This window comes from Pararge aegeria, chromosome 2 (assembly GCF_905163445.1).
Source record: "Pararge aegeria chromosome 2, ilParAegt1.1, whole genome shotgun sequence".
Classification (NCBI taxonomy): domain Eukaryota; kingdom Metazoa; phylum Arthropoda; class Insecta; order Lepidoptera; family Nymphalidae; genus Pararge; species Pararge aegeria.
In genome coordinates, this window is record NC_053181.1 from 18,914,787 (window position 1) to 18,940,044 (window position 25,258).

The 25,258-nt window shown below is 35.7% G+C and overlaps 1 protein-coding gene across 3 annotated transcripts in view; it reads right to left on the reverse strand.

Moving 5' to 3' along the window:
- LOC120629868 overlaps positions 1 to 25,258 on the reverse strand; it is a 100,260-nt gene that overhangs the window by 35,006 nt on the left and 39,996 nt on the right. Inside the window, exon 1 of one of the 3 annotated variants that reach the window (XM_039898952.1) lies at positions 24,677 to 24,847. The exons of the other annotated variants lie outside the window; for them this stretch is intronic. The gene's annotated coding sequence lies outside the window, so the exon portion shown is untranslated. Of the gene's footprint in view, positions 1 to 24,676; positions 24,848 to 25,258 lie in introns of those variants that run through there. 3 annotated transcript variants of the gene reach the window in all.

The window sequence follows — 25,258 nt, forward strand, 5'->3', positions numbered from 1 at the left end:
AAATGGAGTAAGTATAGTTAAGATCTGGCGGACACGGTGAAACTGTTGGGTAAACCAATTTTACACAACCACTGTTTAAGTTACTATCGCACTCAATTACTGATATAGCGAGACAAATTTTTAATGTTTTTTCAGCTTGCCTGCGTCATTATACCCTTCATTAGCTATCCAGGACGGCCTTGTGTTTAGAAAGGTATTACTTATTACAAATAAAAACTCGTAATATAATACCCATTGTATTGTTGAAGTTATACTTCTTTTGACGCGTTACGGAAAAATGGTGAGAGTAAATTTTTACGATGCGCACGCACACCGTCACAAAAAACCGACACATGAAGTAAGCTTTAGTCCACATTTTAGTTTTTCTAGAAAAGGTTTGACAGTTGACTTTCAATAATTCAAACAATACCTTTTTTCTATTGTTAGTGTCGTTTTTTCTACAAACGTAGAATAAGGCGAAAGATTTTTATCTTGTTACCCCAAATAAGTATAACTTCTAACGCGTGTACAAGAGTACACACACGTATTTTATTGCTTACGCAAGAATTGTTAAATGTGACATTTTGTTTTCTTATTCGGTAGACTAAGGATGTGAAGCAGATCACCATAGGTGTAAACAAGAGCTTTAAAAGAATACGTTAGTCCTGTGAATAATTCAGAAGTTGTAGAATAGTAGACTGTATTGAAAACTAAATGAAATAGATGATTGCTCCATGAGTCGGCCCTTTAAGGAAAGGGTTGACATTCTATAATTGCAGGCATGTAAATTTTAGCAATTTCAGAACAATGTTTTTTTACACATACTTTATACTTCTGAGTTTATTATTCAAAGATTAAAACCTGCATTCTACATGAAGAAGTATTTTTATTTCATTGTTTAAAAAATAATACTAATTTTCCCTTTCACCAACTTTTGAAAGCAGGTCTACTTTGTGTGCGATTTTTTTTTATCTTTCAGCAGACTTAGGAACTATCGAGCTACTTTAAGAAACGCAATTCTCTGTAATGACGTCTGGTTGTAAGTTTTCATGCAGCTGTGACGAATCTCATCAATAGTCTGTTAAAGTCCTACTGCTGGTTACAGAGGCCTCAGGTTTTAGAACATAGACCCACGATATATATATATATATATATATATATATATATATATATTTATTTAATTCCTTAAAACCCACGTAACTTAAGAAAAGTTAAGAGTGCGTGCCGGGATCCGAACTCGGCCTTCCCGAAAGTGAAGTTGAAGTCCTACCCACTGGGCTATCACCGCTCCTGATCTAACCGCTTCTAGTATTAAAGTAGTAGGTATAGACTAAGTATCCTTCAAAGGAGGTCGATTCCGCAACCTGACACCTGCTTCAATACACATCTAACAGCCTTCGTTTATTTAGTTCATGACTTCGTTATCAGGCCCCCTTTCCACTACGCTCGACGTCGATAACTTTACGCAATAATGGTTGCACTTATATTATATTGTATTGAAATTCAAGAAGACTTGGTGTAAAATACATCGATGGATCGTTGTTTTATATTTGGTATCTATAGATAGGTATAATATTTTGAATCAAGACATGGACAAGAGCTCTTGTCAACGATTTTGTCAGTGTGTTTTCCAATTTTTTGAATCCCTAGACTCCTTGAACCTCGCAATGGCAGAGCCGAGCATGGGCAAAATACAAACTTAAAAACTTATGTATTTATACAAAAACAACAGGCCCCCACTTTATTAATTACCTGAGTCACCAGTTTACTACCCGATTAATCTCAGCTCGACGGTTCTCTTTGTACTTGTGCGTTAGAGATACATGATTTATAGATATTTATTTAATGTTGAGTCACGATATTATGATGATGCGATATTTTCGGTAATCGCTACATCGACCCTAGCTATAAATATCTATAAAACTGGCTCACTGACAGGTAATAGCAAGCGACATACGTGCATTGAGTACCACGGTTTGTGGCATGTTTTCGTACCATCACCATCATTAGCTTATAATAGTTCACTGCTGGACTAAATGCCTATCCCAAGGCAGGGGGGGTTAGTGATCGAAGAAGATGTTAGTAGTAACATAGTGGACGTAGCTGTCGGTTTTCCGTTATATTCCCTTAGCCGCCTCGTACGACATCCGCGGAAAAAGGAGGGGTGGTGACAAATGTATTCTGATCGGCCGTCAACACGCAGCACGCTCTTCAGACCGGCATACAGGATCGTAATAATGCAGCTTAGCGATAGTTCTTTCCTGGGAAAACTCTAACACATAAAGTCCTACTAAAAATCAACGTCTCTTTGTTCAGTGAGAAATCAACACGAGCGGCCGATGAACCCAGTTAACGTTCCCACAATGACTCGTTAAGTAAGTAGTAAAAGATTTCGTTCTGATACCGTTTTCAAAACAAATAAACCAGTTAAAGCAGACTCATTTACGACTAAAAACACTATTAATAATTTTGTTTACGAAATATAGGTTACATTTGAACCGTTACGAAAAATTAACTGATTTTCCTGCCCTGCGAAATTTAATGCGTTACTAAACATGTGATTGACGCATTGATATCTTTATCGCTTTTCACGTTATTTTGGCTTTTAAGTGTGATGTGTTCGTGGGTTTGGAATGGCAATGGCAGTTTGGCAGATATGTTTCAGTTTTTACAGGGCAGTTCATGCAGGGCCGATTTTCATTTAATTCTTTAGGCAGATATAACTTAACTCTCGATGACATATCCTTAGATATTATTTCGGTCAACAGAGGGCACTAGGTAAAGTTTGTATCATCAGTGGTACCTAACTATATAAAAACAAATTGCGTTCTATTTATTATACTCCCATCATCACCAAGGGTCCGTTCAGTCAATGGGAACGTTTATGTGGATAGGTATTAGTTATAATTTTGAATAAACTAATAGCAACTTAAAATTAGGAATGGATATACTACGGAACTATTTCGATTAACACTCAATCTTAAAATTCACATCATCACAGTAATTTATGAACATGGGTCTTATAGTAGGTCTTATATAGGTGCCGGGTAAAAAGATTAGGTTTAGAATTTAGAAATTAGATTACACAAAAGCTTTACGGTAGGCTGTTCTTACTTCAAGTTGTGCTTAAATAGCGATGTTTTGCGTTATATCATTCGTTATAAAATCTGCGTTACCCTTTCGAGTGAACAGGCGTGATGTGATTGCCTAAAGATATTTATGCCATAGCTGCAGTCGCGGTTGATTTGCTGTCATTCTTTGAAGAGTTTCGTTGTCTATCTCCGAAATTCATCATCAGATCTATATGAGATTTAAATAGGACTACGCGAACAAAATAAAAATTTGCAAATGTTGACAGAATTATTCACGAAAATACTAAAAAATCCAAATCGATATCCTCCTCTTTTTTTAGGGCAGTTAAATATAAGTATATTTCAAGACCATCTCCGCTTTCTTCAACACTCTTTAAAGCCTAGACAGTAGACTAGTCTAGACGGGAGACGCGGCGTTGGTTTAGTAACTCTATACACCACCTATTGAGGTCTTGTGGGGCCGTTTAATAGGAGTGTAACCGATATGTAGTACAATGTCGTATGCCAGCGATATTGCTACACTATTGCACGCCAGTATCACCGGTATAACAATACTAATGAGCGCAAAGTTATTATTCCGCGTATGATTTTTTTATATTATTCGAAAATGAACTTTATGACGTTATAACAGAGATCAGGATGTATGATTTTATGATAAGAGCATCGCAGACAACAGACTTTAATTTAATAGAAGACAGTTTAGTGGAGATGTCTCAAATATATCCGTTCGGTAGATATCGTGACGACTTTTATATGCTTGTCATAGATACGTTACAGGTGATATATTTAAATATAAATAAATAAATAGGCGTCATAAGCGTTATAGGCGCGTTTTAAGCCCATCTAGCTTTAGATTTAAAGAATGAATGTGGTTACCTCACAATAATGGGAATATATCTGTATGAATGTTTTATAGGTGCCTGATAGGAGTTAATGAATAAAGAATTTTGAAGAAGAAGAATTTTTTGTTTGCATCCATAATGAATACCATCATCAGCATCATATCCACTCATTACTGGCCCACTACAGGGTAAGGGTCTCCTTCCACAATGAGAAGGGTCTACATCTGTGTATCCTCCATCCATTCAATTAAGACCTAAAAGTGAATTGTGGTTTGAAAACATGAATATCACATCAATCAAAGCAAACCGGTAATCATGTTCTACAACGCCTAAAAAATCTGAAGATCTACTATTAGGCTAGATCTTTAGACGACAGATTGATTTTAGTATTCCTTTCCCTATTTAAATGGAAGAGTAGAAAAGGATAGCATTACTATATTCGACTCAGCTATCTTAAGATTTTGGATCTAATATAGATTATCACTTTCAGGCGTAGCTAAAGCTCATAGACAATAGAGCAGGTACTAAAGGTGAACCTTTAATTTTAGTCAAGTTTCTTTATGATGAGCAATAAATAGGTTAAAAACCAATCGTAACTCAGACAAACGGAAGATTAATCGATCAAACGTCTATAGTCTGTGGCGTCCCATAAGCTGTCATCAGCGAGCGGTGTGCATGACAGATTAAGGCCGTGTATTGTGTGTCGTATAGAGTGACATGAAATTAGATGGTTTCAGTCTTTTTTTATGCAATCCGCTTCCGGTAGCTTTAATAGTGCGACTAGACAAGTGCGACCTTAAAGCAAGTTAATTTGCTCTAAAATGTCAAAATTTGATGTCATTACGTTAACTCTAGTAGCCCAGACTTTTGACAACGGATCATAAAATCCCGAGTTTGATTCCTAGAGCAGTTCAAAAGTAATTCTTTTCTTTCAAAAAGTCAGTACCAGAAACCAGGAGATGTATTTGGCGTTGTGTGTCCGCGTGTATCAGAGAGCGTTAAGTTATTAAAGAATACTTGTTATATATTATTGTGCTGCTGAAGGAGTTGGATGATGATGATAATGAAAATGACACTGCTTTAAAGAATAAATTTGAAGAAGTACCGTTTTGTTAAAAAAAAAACAATTCATCAAAAATTTCATTTCATCTTGGTCGACGTGACACAAAAAATTCTCTTCTTCAGAGGAAGAACTGGCAAAGCAAAAAAGTATAGCAAAAAACCAAATTTAAAAATAGAATTTGCTGTCATAGGAATTGAAAACTAAAACTTTATAGACGTCATTTTCTAAACTAAGATCTGAATCTTTAAAAACAAGAGGCACTCAGGGTTTCTTCGCTAGAAAATTGAAAACCGTTTTCCGAACATAACAAAAGGGAATTCGAGTTATTTTTATTCCACTTCTGATGACAAGTCCCATTGGGATGTCGCGTTATCTGAAAGAATGAAAAAAAAAATACGAAATGTGCTTCGAGTCATCTCTTTTTGTTATTATTTGAAAATACAAAGAAATTTAATAAATATGATTACAAACTTGACGTTTTAAAAGTGCTTACATTTTAGGGCTTGAAATAGATTAAATTTGAAGAATCTTGATTAATGTGAAATTTCTTTAGGATACTTCATAATCCCTTATTATTAATTAATCATATTATAACGGAGACTGTATTAAAAACATTTAGATTTTAAAATGCATTGTCATTTGAGTTATAGTATATGTTTTTCTTTAACCCAATTGCATTAAATTCATGTATGTATTGACTAAAATTATGTGAAATAAACATAATTAACAAATAACTATTATATCTAGAAATACTTTTTCTATCCACTATTTGTAACAGAATATAATTTTTACGATTTATATATGCTATTGCTTTAATCAGGCAAGACATTTTGGGAATGGCGACATAAAATTTCCCTCGATATATAAGAGCCGTTTGGAACTTCACAACAACAATTAATTTTCGTAACAGCATCTTGGCGTATACACAAAGTATGTTATTAATGATGTTGTTTAACTCCGTACAAAAAACCTATGTCCAGCACGTTAATCGTTTAAAATGATGATGATGATGATTTTGCCCGCGGTTATTTTTTAGTGTTTTTGGTTTTCGTAAATCCCACGAGAAAAGAGAAAAAGTGTAGCCTATGTGATTATTCAGGGCTAAATCTATCTCCGTTCCCAATTTCAGTCAAACCTGACCTTGTTTAGTACCTACTGCTTGCATGAAAGAGTAACAAACGTCGATACTTCAATAACTTTTGTATTTATAGGAAGTTAGATAACTGCATCATTGGTCCAGAAAAAAATTTCAACTAACCTATTAAACTTAGCACATAGCTCAGTTGGACGTTGGAATGGCGACCCCGCACCGGAAAACGCAGCTTTGAACGGCCCCCAACAAGGTGGAGATATGACATCAAACGAGTCGCTGTGAACCGCACTGCTGGAAACAAGCGGCCAAGGACCCTGGATTTTAAAACTCCCCACAAAAAAGCCTATTTTTCGAGCAGTGGACGTGAATCGTTTGAAGTGATGATTATATCTCTTTAAAGCCCTACATTATTTAAGAAATAGCAGTTGTTTTTTATTTAATAACTTTAATAACTCAGTGGTAGCATTTGAATACTTAAACGTGATAGGCTGATATACTCTTCCAAGATCGTAAGTAAAGCGGCGTTCAAAACAAGTCAAGGTAAATAAGAACTTTTACGAGAGTAGTACAATTGCTGACATTGACCAAAGTGACTGCAGACATCAGATAACCTTGAAATAAAAACATTGTAATTTGACTTACAATAAAGAATTGGGAAAAATAAGCTTTATCGCGTTCCAGTCAAAGTTATTTTACAACAATTAACAGAATTATACATTTTACTACGGTTAACGAAGTGAGGTAAATGAGTTGATAAAATTAGCAAATAGTTCGTATCAACCAACTACCGGCCCACTACAGGGCACGCCCCACATTGAGAAGGGCTTAGGCCGTAGTTCACCACGCTGACCCAGTGCAGATTGGTGGACTCCACACGCCTTTAAGAAAATTATGGAGAACTCTCAGCAATACAGGTTTCCTCACGATGTTTTACTTCACCGCTGAAGCAGAACTTAGAAAAGCTCGAGGTGCGTGCTGGGCTTCGAGCTCGGCCTCAGGATCTCACAACTAGGCTATCACCGCTTCAGCAAATAGTTACATTAATTTATTTACGTATTTGTTTATATTTATCATGCCATCTACATCAGTACAATTTCAATGAGTCTATATTATAAAGCTGAAGAGTTTGTAGGTTTGAACTCGCTGACATTTGAAACTAACAGTCCAGTTAAAAAAAAATAGTCATGTATTTATTTTATTTTTGGAACTAACGAGGCTGAAACGTAGCACTAAAGGTAGTTATTTCTCACTTTTTATACAAGTTACATTTGTTCACGTAAAAAATTGAAACAAAAGCGCTTAAAATGAATTGATGTAAGATTGAAAGATGCTAGACTTAATTCTGATCTTTAAATATTCTTGCTTTATAGTTTAGTGATACTATAAAGATAAAAATAACAGAAGGCGAATGAAAAGACAAGAAAAATCCCAATATTAAGGAAATAAAAATTCATGATCCTAAACAGCCTTGCCTTAAGAATTTCCGGTGTTTAATTTGGAAGGCTTAAATAATTATCCTAACCTTGATATGGGATAGCAGTGATAACCGCGAAGAATAAACTAACATATTCATTAATCAAAAGAAGGAAGGAAAAGTATAATATCCTTGTTAGTATAAATTCGTGAACGAAACTTATTTTTATCAAATATATACCCAGCTTTTTTATTTAAAACACTCTGTAAAAATTATACAAGGTGCTACCTGGATAATTAGTTAAAACGAAAAGGCGATTCATATGATCAACTTCGTGCGTTTGCTATCAAATATACGATATCAATAATAAACATTATGTATAACTAAAAGAGAAAGTTGCAATTTAGTAGAAAATTTTTAAAATTATGTCGTAAAAATAGTTTTGAGTTATGTTTCTTGTTCTCATAAAGTTATACTAGTTATCTTTACTTATAATAAAACTGTAACTGGAAGATATTTAATATATTTTGAAAATTTTGATCGGGGGATGCTTTATAATCGATACCGACTCCATAAGAGATTTTTGTTTAATTTTTGTCTGTCTGTCTGTCTGTCTGTCCGGGCATCACGTGAAAACTACTGAACGGATTTAAACACAATTTGGTATAGTGTTAGCTGATAATCCGGGTCAACATATAGGCTACTTTTTATCCCGATCAATAAAAAGTTTCCTCCGGGAAATGGGATAAAAGTTTTTATCAATTTTACTTCATAGCTCCGTTAAATTTAATTTTAACCGATTTTATTAATTCTTTTCTTATTTGAAAGGGTATACTAACAAGCAAGTATTGTCTAATTTTAACGAAGATCTGATAAATATTGTCGGAGATAAAGGACATAACTCTTCACAGACACTAGCAAGTCGCAAGGCATATGGTACAACGATCGAATGCATTTGTACCATCCTACTGATATTATAAATGTGAAAGTTTGTGAGGATTGATGTATGGATGGATGGATCTAAGTATGGATGGATGGTTTTAGTGTATATTTTACTATGGTTTTCTGTAAATTGGCTGAAATACTGACTTAGAGTTTTACTAGCGTACGCTGCAAAAATGATTGATGATACATAAATATAATGTACTACATGTTTAAAGTAAACGTGATTATCTACAAAAAAATCCGCGAGGCTATATGTCTAACTGTTATGGTTAAGTCACAATAACTAATTTTTTATAATTTTTCTTTCAAAACACTTATAAATAGTTTTATAACTATTAATATTGATTATATGCCTGCAAATTCCTTTTTAAATTATTCAAATTGCACCTATCGCTTAGAAGTTGCGACGGGTATAGAAACGCAAAAAGCTAAATGCAGCGGGCCGCCCGGCCGCGAATAACATAGTTTGGAAATAAAACTGGACCTGGTAGGTTTTTTTAAGATATTAAAACCTCTAATAACCGATTTGGTGCAGACGAAGTTGCGCGGGTCAGCTTGTCGTATATAAAACCTGAAAATAGGTACCTAATCTACTTAATAATTCTAGTTAGAAGAAATAACAAGGTCATTAATCTGGTGCTTTGCTTGGTAATCCATCCATAAGAATTGTGCAAAGAAAGTATGAATCACATTTGAAACTAGAAAAAAGTGCTAAAGAATTCGTAGCTGTTAATATATGGAAATGGTTAGAAGTAATACATGAAAATGAATGGAACAAGTGCAAATTAGTACAATCAACAGCACGCAATGGGCATAACTGACAAGCGTCCATTACACCGGAATAAATATTTGTTGTGTGAACCAACGGTGTCGTTAGTGAACGAACTTGTGACTTTGGATATACCGAGCACTGGTTGCGTACCCGAAAACCAATTAGTTCCTATTGCTTTATGGTCACGATGGATAATAGAAGTTCCATTTTAATTCTAATGCTCTTATTCTATTAGCTTTTGTTCGTTGTGTTTTGGTTGACTTATTCGGAGCAAACTTGGAAGAGTCTACTTTGTTTACGGAGACGGCATATTTTCACATTCAAAATGCATTTATTTTAAGTAGTTCCTAATATAAGCACTTTTGAAACGTCAAGTATGGATGTTCAAGACCCATAGCTCGAAGAACCGATAGACGGTGGAGTCCCCAAGAACTAGTATTGCAACACCGGCTCTGGTAAACGCAGCGTTGGAAGTACACTAGTCACAGGGAGTGGCTGGACGCTAGTTGCACAAGGACATGGAATTTTGAACCTACAAAATACCCACGTCCAGAAGTGGACGTCCATCTATTGAGATGATGATGACTGAAGCCGTATTTTTATTAAACTTATTGCTTTCAAACTGCAAACATTTTAACTTAATTAATAAATAAATAAATAAAAATGGTCGACAAATACACAATAATGTATAGGTCTTGCGAAAGAAATTTCACTTTATTCATTTACAAACAAGAGATAATTCACGGATTCCTTGGCACCCTTAAGCCTTGACGACTTTTCGGGATGCTGCTTTGATAAAATAAACAAAAACCTAAATAATGAACAGCTAATTAATTTTAATAGCAATGGACGTAAGTTTATTACTTTCAAGGCCGGTTTTTATGTGTGAAATAAATTTCACTGTTTGACAGGTCTTGTCAGCGAAATATGTCAAATATGTATATCGTTTAGGCCCCGTGTCCCCCTTTCCCTGGTATAGGCATAATCTTAACTGTGTTCCTTCCGAAAACCCCAATGTTGTACAATTAAAAATATATCAAATCATAATACAGTCTTATTGAATCATATAACTACTATGGCATACAGTTTTAGCCTCTCACTAAAGTTATCTAAATTGAAAAATTTAATAAGTATACCCACCGATGAGGCGATTTAAAAACAAACAATTTCATAATATTAATCTGTTAATCTGAAATTATGTGATCATCGATGAGTTTTTTTTATGTTCTGAAGAAATCTCATCTATACACGTAAGTAACCAAAAAAATATTAATTTTATGTCTTGTAATTATTGAAATAAATGATTTATTGATAATAGTTTTAAACACAGCTAGCGTGTCGAACGATGAAATAGGCATTTTGATGTAAAAACAAAAAAAAAACATTTGAGAGACTTCGTCGACGTTCGACGTCGTCTATGTTTGGCTTCAGTTCAAAGCACTCGTTATTCGCGAAGTCAACGACACTTGAAAACGCGTGCAATTAATTCTAGTGCACTAAAACTATACTTAAATCGGGCAAACTAACAGGTATGTTCTGATTGAACAAAAATGTGAAATAAGGCTTGAAACAAACTCAACTCAACTTAAAAAGTGTACCTTACAATATTTTTTGGCTTGTAAAATTACGTAATTTCCTTATTTGGAGAAATTTTGATATATGCGAAATGGCAATTGAACAGGGGAGATATAATCGTGTTTTTAAGAACAGAATATAAATACTCGTAGAAAAGAATAGAAAAAACTTTATTGCAACACTGAAGGGAAATACACAAAGAGAACATTAAAGGTACTTAATTTATAATTTCCTTTTTCTAAAAACTACAAAGGCGTTTTTTGATCAGATTACACAGGTATTTAATTAAAGTTCTTAAATATGTCTTGAGCCCTCAGGAGACGCTGGGGAAGCGCTGTTGATCTTGGTAGTCTTTTCGTAATTTTTTGTAACTCATTTAGTTTGATTACGAGGAGATTCAATGACAAGACGTCAAGTCAATGACACTAAATAACGGCGCACAATTCATATTAGAGCACTAAAACTGAACCAACTAACATGCGATTCATACAGACGGGTTCACAAACTTTAGACTATGTGACGGGGACGAAGAAGCCTTTGTTAACGGCACAATTTTGAACGGAAAAATAGGGTTGAGGTACATTGTAACATTTTGATAGATTTATCAAAACAAAACCGGTAAGAAGATTTGATTTTTTTCTTTTTTTTATAAAACAACACAGAAACAAGGTAAAAAGAAAAGCTGCCATTGTTTAGTTGTGGGTCAAATACAAGAGTTCCATTGTTACGCACATGTAATAGGCCGTGACATTCGCTATAATCGAAAAAGCGTTCAATTCGAAAGACTACGAGGTAACGCAGTTCATACGTTCTTTCTCTTCAAACGTGTTTTCAAAAGCAAACTTTGATTGCTTTCGACTTTTTTTTTAAATGTAAATCGTCGACGGCATCCGTATGTAAGTCTTATTCAAGTTAGTGGGGGAAGTTTTGGTTTGTTAGTCAAGGTTTAGTTCGTACGAATGTAACTTAGTAGAAATCGAATTCCTCCAGACAGGAGGCAAGCCTTTTTTTTCACGCCTTCGCCCGGACTACTGGTCCATGACCGAGCGGATGGCCTCTATGGTGCGTTTGCCATAGAGGAAATCCGCTAGGCTCGCTCTCCAGCGGTCCCACATCCGATAGGAGGCAACCCTAGCTATTTTTGAAAGTACATAGGTGCACCGCGAGTCGCTTCTTCAGAAACAACATGTGCAGCGGTGTCACGGCCTGTTGCACACTTTGAAAAATTGTGTGGAGATCACAAAGATCAGGAATCCCATTGGGGTAGTATTATTTTTCTAGATTCTTTGTTACAATTTAAAATTACTATGGTTTTATGCTTTTCAAAAAGAAGATTTTTTAATTTTTTGCGCCTATCTCGCCAACTGACAAGTACCTATTTTAAGTAGATTAGGGCGCGGGCGACGTAACAAATGTCTTAACTTGTAAGTGCGGTGGTTTAAAAAAGTTGGTAACCCCTGGACAGTCGGCATTTTACCACGAGATGATAGGCGTCACCAACTGAATATATTCTCTATACCGCGGTGTATCAATTACAGTGTAGCCTGTTATAGGCACTTAGGCAGTCACTACTCGAGCAATTCATCTAAGACATTGCGTTTACTGAATTATGTAAATGTGATTAAGACACAACTGCACACACTCGCTCAACAATAGTGTAACCGGTGAGCTAATCCCATTACTAACAGCTTAGCTGTAACGGATTAATAGATCTAACTTAACATCCGTATGAGAAAAAAATTAGGGTGGTTTTACATATAATAACAATAATACACATAAATACTGCCAATATACAGATAAACACCCAGACATCGCACAAACCCACGGCCACGACTCAGAAAGCAGGGTCGCCGCCCACTGCGCCAGTCGGCCGTCTGGTTGGTAGCCACACCCGAAACCCTTCAACTAAAACAAACCAAATAGTCTAGTCGACAAGTTGAAAATGGTACAAAATAGAGATACTGCTCTTAAAATTATGTGCGATAGCTCATTGGATCCGGAATGACGTCTAGAAAAATGTGCCAAAAGCGTGTATTAGCACATAAAAAAAAGCAAAAGTTATAAACAATTAAAGATGAAAAGAAAATGGCATTTAGTTTTTTGCCAATATTTAATAAACTATTAATATTTAAGAAATTTCAAAAAAAGATTCTGAAAGAGGAGGAAATTTCCAATAAAAAACTCCTGACTTCCGCAACTCTATCTCCATTATTTATAATTTTAATTTAACGCTGAAAATAGGTCTGCGCGTGACATTTTTAGGATGCGCGCGTGGCGTCAAAAGCTGGTACGGCACATTAATTAATTTATTTAAGGTATTGAATATATTTTTTTTAATTTGAAAAAATTATGGTGTGTTCTGAACACTATAATTAATTTACTTTAAGTTAAACAATTGTTAACTAACGAAATTTTCTCGAACTACCGTCTTAATTGTAAGTGAAAAAAAATGTTTAAATAACTCGCAGACCTATTTTCAGCGTTAAATTATAATTATAAATAATGGAGATAGAGTTCCGGGAGTCAGAAGTTTTTTATTGGAAATTTCCTCCTCTTACAGAATCTTTTTTTGAAATTTCTTAAATATTAATAGTTTATTAAATATTGGCAAAAAACTAAATGCCATTTTCTTTTCATCTTTAATTGTTTATAACTTTTGCATTTTTTATGTGCTTATTATACACGCTTTTGGCACATTTTTCTAGACGTCATTCCGGACCCAATGAGCTATTGCACATAATTTTAAGAGCAGTATCTCTATTTTGTACCATTTTCAACTTGTCGACTAGACTAAAATAGTAAATTAAAAAAAAATTGCCCCTGCCTGGAATCGAACCCAGGACCACCACTAATAACACGACGCTCACCACTGCGTCAGAGGGGGCGACAAACGCCTAACAACATCCCACGGCAGGGCACTGTATTTTCAAAGAAGAGTGGCACAGCAATCATTACAGATACTTTAGTACCATCGCCATGCTTATTTGGTAATATCAAAGCTTTTCGTGACAAAGGGTTAGCTTAAAGTCGAATAAAATAATAAATGAAAAAATAGAATGACTTTCAATATGTAGATTTTCAAGGACGATAACAAATCCCGCCGGCATGAAATGCCAATATGTCGAAAATTCTTGACCTATTTTCTGAAAAAAAAACTTTTCAATATAGACGCTACAAGTAATGATGTCAGTGGGTCGTAGTATGTATATGAGACGTATAACAAATATGTATAAAGAGAGAAAATCTGAGATGCGGTGCGAGCTAAGATTAGAATGAGCTCGGTTAGATAAAAATTAAACTTCGCTTTCTGAGTTTTTACGTTCATCATCATCGTCACCAATAATCAATCTATAACCGGTCCACTACAGGGCGCGGGTCTCCTCCTTCAATGAGATGGGGTGAAGCGGCCGCAGTCCACGAGGCTGGCCCAGTGCGGACTGGTGGACTTCACACGCCTTACAGAAAATTATGGAGGAGTCTCAGGCATACAGCATTGCTCAGAAGCAAGTGATATTTTATATGCTAAAAACGCGCATAACTTAACGCTTCGAACTCGTTCCTCTGAAAGTGAAGACGAAGTCCTACCCACTGGACAGAGTTTTAACATTACAATAATTCCAGCGGGATTGATCATTGAACTAGTAGTTTAAGATATATAATTATTAGGTTAGTTATTTTTTAATTGACATTCCATGTTTATTATTCCATACAGTAAAATTAATCAAATTTTATTATATTCAGCCGATTATTTTGATTATGTTTATTTTGATGTTTTTTTAATTATTACATAAATGAATTTGTTTAAATTAAGATTTGCATGTCATATATTATGACTAAACATGTTTTATGCAAATAAAAGGATTTGATTTGATTTGAAGATTAATAAAGTGATTCGTCTTTAAGCGGTTCCTTGCGACTTAGTCCGCATATAAGTCAACCTTAAAAGAAATACATATGCTGTCGCGGCCAGAACATTTAAAGGGGGAAAACCTTGTAAAACATGATTTTATCGAAACTTTAACCGTTTACTCAGCGCATGCAGCGGAAGCTCTCAAAATGTAAAAAAAAAAAAACGATTTCGAAACCTTTTTCACTGGTATAGCACGCACCAGCGTATAATGCTCGGAAGGATCTACCATATCCAAAGAATATAAACTGTATTATATACTTATATATAATAAATAAATAAATAAATAAATATACTACGACAACACATCACCATCTAGCCCCAAAGTAAGCGTAGCTTGTGTTATGGGTTGTGTAGATAGCTGTTGAATATCTTTATGAATAGTATACATATAAATACTTATAATATACAGATAAATACCCAGACACTGAAAAACAATCATGTTCATCACACAAACATTTTCCAGTTGTGGGAATCGAACCCACGGCCTTGGACTCAGAAAGCAGGGTCGCTGCCCACTGCGATCGGCCGTCAAATACAGTAAATACAGTATATACAGTATGTACAGTATAAGTATATAATACAGTTTTGCATAAATTAAAGGTTTGTTTTTTTTTTTTATTATTGGATCATTAAACTGGTAACAACCAATGACGTTATCATGAGAATAACATAAATAGATATATAGATTGAAACCTTCTAGAAATGACCACAGCATGCTTAATTTAGATAATCTAAAAGCTAATCAAATAAAACAAAATTTAAACTGAATACCTGCAATACTATACAATGAATAGTGATGATATAAAATTAAAACGGAAAATAAATTAATTTAAGTTATGTAAGTGAATGTTTGACATGTTTTTTGAATGAGGTCAAAGAAGTACTAAAAATGTCACAGTTATTTCTGTAAGCATTTAAAAGTGAGCAAATTCGAAAGACAGGCGCATGTTGTCCTGCCTTGGTCCGACAAAAAGGTAAATGAAACGGTTTCCGATTTTGCAGGCGACTACCCGAACGCGGTACACAAAACTTCTTGATGTAAATTGCTAATTATATTTAAGAAAAAAACACCTCACTCGTGATGTCACGGACAAACGGGCATTAATCTCACAGCTGGGCGAATTCCTTCCATCCTAAAAACCGACAATCGGTTTCTTGTATTTGTATATCGGTTAAAATGAGCAGTTGAAACAACTATACGTTATTGAAACTTCCTTCCACCTCGACCCTTGCGGAAGGCCGCCTACTTCGCGCCATCCTCTATCCCCGACGAATGCAAATTGATTCGTGACATTTGTTACAAGTGCATGCATGTGAAACGTTTCTACTTCCCCTCTATTTAACATGCTTCCAAAATAAGCAGAGGACCTTAATTAAGTTGCTTTCGTTGAAATTTCTTGCTTATTTGCTTCATAAAACACAAGCAATAATAAAACTAAGCTAAGAAATAATACTTTACATAATGGATAGAAGCCGGCGTTACTTTGTGGAATTCCATGATATATTAGCAAAAAGTAAGCTTAATTTGCTATACTCCGCGAAAAGCAGGAGAAATTCCTTAAAAGCCGGCAACGCATCGGTGGCTCCTCCGGTGCTGCAGATGTTTATGGGCGGCGGTGATCACTTATCATCAGGTGACCCACTTGCTCGTTTGCCCGCTATATAGAAAAAAAAAACCAGCTTCCAGCTCCCAGAATGAGAAATGCCAACACTTACTTTTCTTAGTTATAAAAATATCACTTGCTTTAACGGTGAATGAAAACATGAAACCTGCATGCCTGAGAGTTGCCTATAACGTTCTCAAAGGCGTGTGGAGTCCACCATTCCGCACTGGGCCAGCGTGGTGGACTAGTGCCCCATAGTGGGCCGGTAATGGGTTTATCTGATGATGATGATGACAACATGTACGCTCGATAGATATTAGAACTTAGTTTTCAATGGCAGAGATTTGTAGCGGGGTCGGCTTGGTACCTAAGTACCTGCAAACCTGTCTATTTCGCTCTAGGTGAATGCCTTTCCTAGTAACTTGTTTTCAGTGCCCTTAGAGTAAGATTTTAACGCTCGCAAGCTTAGAATCTTTACTGTTTTTCGCAAGTATTGAACCGTAACGTTTTTCACGCAAAATTAATAATAAGTGTTTTGAAGTTACTCATACTATAGTAAAGTCTCCGAAACCATCAAGAAGAGACTGGTCGGAACATTAGTCTTTTTAATCTTCCTATATGGTTCCGAGGTATGGACTATTCAAGAAGCTGAAAGGCGATAATAACAATTCGCCGACAGAAACCCTGCTTTGTGAGTACAAGGCCGCGGGTTCGATTCCCACAGCTGGAAAATGTGTCTGGGTGTTTATATGAATATTATAAGTACTTATTTATGTATATCTTATATCTTTAAACGAGCAATTCTTGTATATATATAATTGGAATCTCGGAATCGGCTCCAACGATTTTCATGAAAATTAGTATACAGGGGGTTTCGGGGGCGATAAATCGATCTAGCTAGGATTCATTTTTAGAAAATGTCATTTTATTTGTGATCTCCGGTAATAACCGATTTCGTGCAGACGAAGTTGCACGGGTCAGCTAGCTATACATTATACATAAAAATATTCATCAGTCATCTTAGTAGGTACCCATAACTTTGGGGCTAGATGGCGATGTGTGTGTTTTCGTAGTATAACATTATTATTATTCCTAGTAGGCCTCTCACACTGCAGATACCAGTTATTCCAGAGGGCAATGCCATTTACGAGTTAAGGTACTTCCGTGATCCTGACATTTAAGATATTAAAAGACAACGGACTATTTATATAACTAAGTGCAAACTTTACATACTCTTGGTATTTCCTAGTATGTCGTAGTATGTTTATTTATTTATTATTTGAAATTGGCTAACCAGTTACTGGTATGCAACATCATCTTCGTCAACCCGTTACCGGCCTACTACAGGGCACGGGTCTTCTCTCAGAATGAGAAGGGTTCAGGCCGTAGTCTACCATGCTGGCCAAGTGCGGATTGGTAGACTTCACACGACGCGACATTGAGAACATTATGTTGCGTAAACGTGCTGTTTCCCTTCTCCGTGAAACAAGATGAAACAAGATATACTATTTCATGATAATGGTAATAAATAAAGCGCTTACTAGACAGACACATATACAACCTTCATTGCAAAAACCATATCTCACGTCCTTCCCGCCCTGGGTAATAATATACTCGAACGCTACTGTGTTTTCGGTGGAATATAACAAATTATTCATATGGCATTTGCGATCGTAAATCAAAACATATCTAAGTCATAAGCGAAATAGGAATATTTATATAATAACGTAGTAGCGGTTATAGGTTAGTGGATAGAGATTCGGCATCCCTTTCGGGGGACTGAGTTCGATCCCGGTAGATACGCACTTTTTATTATCGTATACAACGTGTAAATGAAAACCAAAATAATACTTTACAGGCTTTAGAGGTGCACTATGTACTGTCTCTGAGACTTCTTTGTGAAACCGAAAACCTTATAGTTTTTGAGTAAACCACTGCCATAATTTTTACTAAAATAAATCAAATACAGCCCTAACATCAAATGAAAAATTATAATCATATGACTTCTGTCACTTTATTAGGTACGTGCCGCGTAGCGTAGGTTCTATGAGCGTTTCGGTCTTTTACCTTCGATAGGGTTGTCAAAAGTAATCACTTCTAATGTTTTGAATTAGTTTGTATCGAAAAATAAATAGGTATGGTCCTTTTGATTTAATATTTTAACTGGGCGATTCCTTATGAAATATACATATGCATCCTTCAATATTATTTCGTAATTCTGTAACACGTTGTATAGTTGCGTTTTTAATATTATTTAAGTTAAGTTAAGTCTTAATTTATTAAAGCAATGAAAATATCACTTGTTATAACGTTAAGGGGAAACATCATGAAAGGTCCTGCGTGTCTTAGAGTTCTTTATAACATTGGCCAGCGTGGTACACCAAGGCCAAAACCCTTCTCACTTCAAGAGGAGATCCGTGCCCTGACTTGAAGTAATTGGTTGATAACAATAAATAAATAAATATACTACGACAATACACACATCGCCATCTAGCCCCAAAGTAAGCGTAGCTTGTGTTGTGGGTACTAAGATGACTGATGAATACTTTTATGAATAATATACATAAATACTTATAATATACAGATAAACACCCGCACACTGAAAAACATTCATGTTCATCATACAAACATTTTCCAGTTGTGGGAATCGAACCCACGGCCTTGGACTCAGAAAGCAGGGTCGCTGCCCACTGCGCCACTCGGCCGTCTAAATGAATGTAGAGTAAGTATACTACTAGTGGATATTAATAAAAAGACTTGTCCTTGACACAATACTATTAAAACTTCAAACAAAAAACGGGATAACTATTTATATGTGGCAAAAAATAATCGACATTTAAAGCTACGACGTAAAGACGGATATCAATAATAAAACAGTAGAATATAGCGACATAACCGGTTATGAGAGTTTGTAAATTAATTCAGTTAAATTTTGTTGATATAAATATAAAATGTACTTTTCATCAATAGGTACCTATACTTTGCACTTTAAAACCTGCGTACTGAAGTACCTACTTCAAATAGTTTGGCATTAAATTATTACCTAGAATAGTCAAATAACATATTTTGCGAGAAATCTGTTACAAAAAAAACTGTTATGGTTATTTAATTTACAATTAATAGGAAACCCGAAAAAAAGAGGATTGGATCACTCTTCTTACTTTAGAATTGCTTTAAGATAATGTATGGTTTTCAATGATTCAATAAAAGTACTTACTTTTAAAAATATATTACATATCGTAGGCTGTACCAAAAAACCTTTATTGATCAAGTTAGTTTCTTGCTCTTGTTTTGATAATAGTGCGATTTTACGTGACGTAAGGTTGATCCGCTAAAAATCCAATCACCATTCGTATTCCTAAGTTAATATGTGTACAGAAAGTAAGTATTTTCTGTTATAACACCTGTTGTTTTATTTCGTATGCAGTCATAAGTTTTCTTAATGGGTTCTGATAGTTGGTCAATACAATTAGCTTTACGGTTGATCGCAAAGTTTCAGTTTTAGCTATGGTATTATTACCTTTATTCAGATAAATATTTTCGTTAGTGTACCATTATAAAATCGAATTGCCTAACCTCCTTTGAAGATTCGAACAAAAATCGCGGTGCTAAGTGATAATATAATATTTAAATAATTTTGAACAAAAAATGTGGGAGGAAGTACCTTAAGTGAATGCGCCCACACAAGTGACCAAACTATTCGTAACTCTATCTGACTCACTATGTGAACTCGTTACCACATCCACCAACGAACTCAAAAACTCAATTTTGAGTTCGTTGACATCTACGCAAAACAATTAGTTAACAAATCACCTGTTTGCACCCCTGTGAAGTAAGAAGAAGAAGCACACTTTATTGCACGTACAACATACAGGAAAGGAAACAGTAAGTAGTATACAGAAGACAATGTAGACATGCAAAGGCGGCCTTATTGCTGCAAGCCATCCCTTACAGGCAACTTTTGCAGACAGGCCTTACAGCAAGAGAACGGTATAGAGCCAAGAGTATTGTAATATATACATAATGGGACACACTGTGGATACCCGGAAGCAATTAAAATATAACTTGCTTTAACGGGGAAAGAAAACATCGTGAGAAAATCGGTATGCCAAAGAGTTCTCCATAACATTCTCAAAAGCCTGCAAAGACTAACAATCCTTACATGGCCAGCGTGGTGGACTACGACCTTTCCTCATTGTCAGAGGAGACCCGAGCCTTGTAGAGGGTCGGAAATGGGTTGATGCGAATGACAATAATTCTGAAAGCAACATGAGCCACAACTTCTCCATTCTTGTACATAATGTAATGAAATCGATATTAGCTGCCTTTGTATGTTCTATGGACTTCATAATGTAAGTATGTTCTCAGGAGCTGTTTGCATTAACCACCTTCCCTTTTCGCTGACCGAACCTCACGCCGTCAAAACACATCCCACCCTCACTTCTTATTTTAAGAGGAGACCCATGCCCTGCGCTAATTATTTGATGATTGCCCGAACGAGTACTCTATTCAAATTTGTTGGGACCGCGATTTATATGTGCTGCCGAATAATTCTAATAAATAGGTGATGGAACTCAAAAAACCATAAACGTACGTCGTTAGAAAAAAATCAAATTAGCCTATTAGCTAGCCATTATCATGTTTCTTTAGTTAACAGTGGAAGTAGCAAAAAAGTTGAGAACAGCAACTGGTCGCTCTTATAAATAACTGCCAAGGTCAAACATTATAGAACGCAATTTACCATATATTAAGCCCTCAAATGTGGAGTTGTTGAAGTAGTTTCCATTAATGCGGTACACCCGAGGACTACTGCAATAGTAAAAAACCTGCCGAGTGCAAGTCGGACTCGCGTGCGAAGTGTTCCGTACCATTATTACGTTATTTATTTGACGGCCGATTGGCGCAGTGGGCAGCGACCCTGCTTTCTGAGTCCAAGGCCGTTGGTTCGATTCCCACAACTGGAAAATGTATGCGTGATGAACATGAATGTTTTTCAGTGTCTGGGTGTTTATATGTATATTATAAGTATTTATGTATGTTATTTATGTATATTATAACACAAGCTACGCTTACTTTGGGGCTAGATAGCGATGTGTGTATTGTCGTAGTATATTTATGTTTATTTATTTATTTATTATCTCAAATCATGACTTTTGTATGGAAGCGCCTTTATAATAATTTTATTTTGTTTTGTTTTCTAGTATTTGTCGTTATAGCGGCAACAGAAATACAGTATCTGTGAAAATTTCAACTAACTATCACGGTTCAAGAGATAAAGCCTGGTGACAGATTGACAGCGGAGTCTTAATAATGTTGGATTGTCTATACTTAACTTGCAGTCTAAACTAAGCTTTAGAAATTTGCACTTGAGTTTATTAAACCCTTCTTGTCGACGCCCTCAACATGACCAACGTCTTTTATTCGCGTTAGTGAAATAATAGGATATATAGCAATATAACTTTAGGCCCTACAACGTTACAAGTAATAAATAGGGTCTGTTCTACCCTTTTATTACAGGACCCCAAATATAAAGATCACTATAACAAGTCAATAATTCCTGAAAAATTATATAAAAAACCCACTAGTTACTAGTTATCGCGTCGGTTCACTCGGCAGAAGTCGTTTACGTGTATTAAAAATGCATCAAGATAAACAATTGGCATTTATAGTGACATTACAGTTTTTTATCTTCGATAGGTCTGCGTCTTGATTGCGATCTCGCTAGATGATAAAACACGTTTTAGGTAGTGCAAGATGGAATTCATTATTCCGGAAAGAACAAAGCAAGTTTGAATGAGTTCTGTTCGTCCTATCACTGTTGCCATTACGATGTGGAGTTTGTTATTTTGGGTGCATACTATGTACGCAAATTACTAATCCAAATAGGGACAGCGTGGTGGACCTTACGGCCTTAACCACTTCTCATTGTGGGACGAGATTTTTTGACCGTGTCAGTTTATTTGTTTGGTAGTAGGTACATCACACTAAAATCAAAGAACCCGTGAAATTGCTAAATGCTCATAGTCCTACTGCATTTAATCGAAAGTCCTGCACAAGTCGAATATAAAGTATTTTTAATTTTAAATAAGCTTAAGTTTTTCTTTTCCTAAAGACCGGGATACCTACAATTTTGTTTCTGCGAGCAATTATTTTCTTGTGCTGCATACTGTATCCTGAACACTTTGAGAAAAGATGGAAGTTATTAGTTTCGTGCCTGAGTAATACTCGAACAGTCATGATCTTTTTGTGCACTGACAAAAAAGGCATTATAAAAACCTTCAATTTTACGTAGGTAGCTGCGATTACAAAACACACCGCGTTGACAAAGTCTTTTAAAGTAAGGCGAAGGGTTAGATTTTTTGTAAGTTTGCTTTGTGAACGAAGTCAAGGTCTATTTCGTTCCTTTCTTTTTTCTGTTATGCTAAATCGGATAGGGTCTACCGGTAATCGAGCATACCTGACTAAGAAGGGTTAGGATTATTCCAATACGTTTTTATATGCTTTGTGCAACGGACGCTAGTAAAAGTGTGAATCTCACGAAAGCTACGTTCCAAACTTTTGGTTGGACTAATTTAAATTTTTAACGTTTTTAAAGATGATCAATTAGATCATCAGGTTTATGATACTACAATGATGATCATCAGATGATGTTTTATGACAAAACAATAGTAGTAAAACGTTAGTAATAATGAAGTCACTAACGGACCTGCGCGACTTCGTCCGCGAACGAGCCGACTTAAAAACATATTCGTATGTTGTCGCGGACTGTTATAAATATTCGTATGTTGTGTCGTATGTTATAAAACTTTAAAGAAAAAACAACTCCGGCAATTCTGATATACTTACTACATACTTCCGTTGTTTGGCGTAACGTTTACAGTTCACGCATCGCACGCATCAGAATCTCTCAAAAAGGATATTTTATGCCCCCGAAACTCCCTGTATACTAAATTTCAAGAAATCGTTGGAGCCGAATACGTGATTCCAATTATATATATATATTTATCGATAAAACACGAATAAAATGACATTTTCTAAAAATGAATCCTAGCTAGATCGATTTATCGCCCCCGAAACCCTGTATACTAAATTTCAAGAAATCGTTGGAGCCGAATACGTGATTCCAATTATATATATATATTTATCGATAAAACACGAATAAAATGACATTTTCTAAAAATGAATCCTAGCTAGATCGATTTATCGCCCCCGAAACCCCCCTGTATACTAAATTTCATGAAAATCGTTGGGAGCCGATTCCGAGATTCCAATTATATATATATATATATATATATATATATATATACAAGAATTGCTCGTTTAAAGATATAAGATACTTCGAATGTCGGACATAGTAGGTACCAGCGTCTATTGGATGAAATTTCACTATTTTGTGGCGTTTTGCAAATCGCGTGTCATACGATAATTACGAGTGTATTGGCACTCACGCATCTGTTGAACATAGAAATCCCTATGACTGTAATAATAAATCGCAACCATCGTGGAGTTTCTCCCAACGCATTTCTTAAAAGTGTTCGATTCCTATGTTTCTCATAAGAAATTAGAACCATCCAAGACGCTACGGCGATAGCCATGAAGTTTATCCAAAACCTTAAAATAATTTCAGTAATAGAAAAGCTTAGCGAACTGCGATGCTTGATGATTAGTGAGAATTTATTGTCTAGGAAATAGAAGGTACCTAGGTAATTGTTCTTAGTGTGAATATGAACAGACGATTTTAAAAACAATAAGCACTACTACCTGCTTTGCCAATTTTGAAGATTGATGGTTCGAAATGTTCCGCCAAATTAGATCTGCTACAAAACAATAAAGCGAAAAGAAACTTTTCCCATACGCGCAGTTATACATTCGTTTCACATAAAAATAAAGATAAATGTGCGAAATACGATACCGAAGAAATTCCGCCTACGTAGTACCTTCCTACTTCCAGACATGGTATGAGGGCGGGCTATTAAAAATAATTGAATGCCGATAACATAAATGCGAATTTACTAAAATTACGATTCGTTACAAAATCTAAGCTTCATCACAATTACACATTGAAAATGGTATACTCTGCATACTCTCATTACTGGAAGTCTTTTACAATTTGGGCTGTCTTCTGGGATTCTCGAGTCAATTTGGAGACCAGACACAACTCAACGACGGAATTTTCTTATGGACAACAAACACACGAGTAGAAACTCACTCAGTAAAAACAATAAGAACAGAATAAACATCAAAAGAGAAAAATAAACTCAAAGATGGACTTGAACATACAAGTTTCCATAAAATACGTCGAGAAGGCTTCGATTGTTTGTAGATGGAACCGACTTTTGCAGTTAAAACGTCAGTTCCTACAGGTAAATCAAACAAAACGAACGTACCTTGAGAAATATCAACAACCAACCAAGTAAGTGGCAAACGGAGCAACGTCCAAATCACAGTTCAATCGAACGCGTAATAATCCACACACAAATGTTTATTTCACGGTTTTTAAACTCAATTCATAACAACCCGAGAAAATTTACAGCGCAATAACAAGGGCGCGTATGTCCCCTCGGCGCGCCAAACGGCGACTGGCTGCAGGTCGTGGTTAGATTTCGGAATGGCCGGCGGCCGGCGCGGCGCGTCAGAGCACTCGGCAGGTTTGCTTTCATCAATGAGTGAGGATCTGAACACGTTATAATTTACACTTTCATTGCTCAGTAGCTTATCAGAAGGAGTCAGTATTATATCTTTTATGTTATACATGTCTTTTGGTATAACCAAACATCTCGGACTCGGTACATCAGTATAATATCTGGCCTGTTCGAGGGTATTGCGGTGTGACAGCTGATCAGAATACATTTGTCAGTCTCTCTCTTCTCCTCGCGGGTGTCGCGAGGTACCTAAGGGAAACGGAGCACTACTACTAGAAGCATGTGCATGTGAATGTGCATGTGGCCATGTGCTACTAGTAACATCTA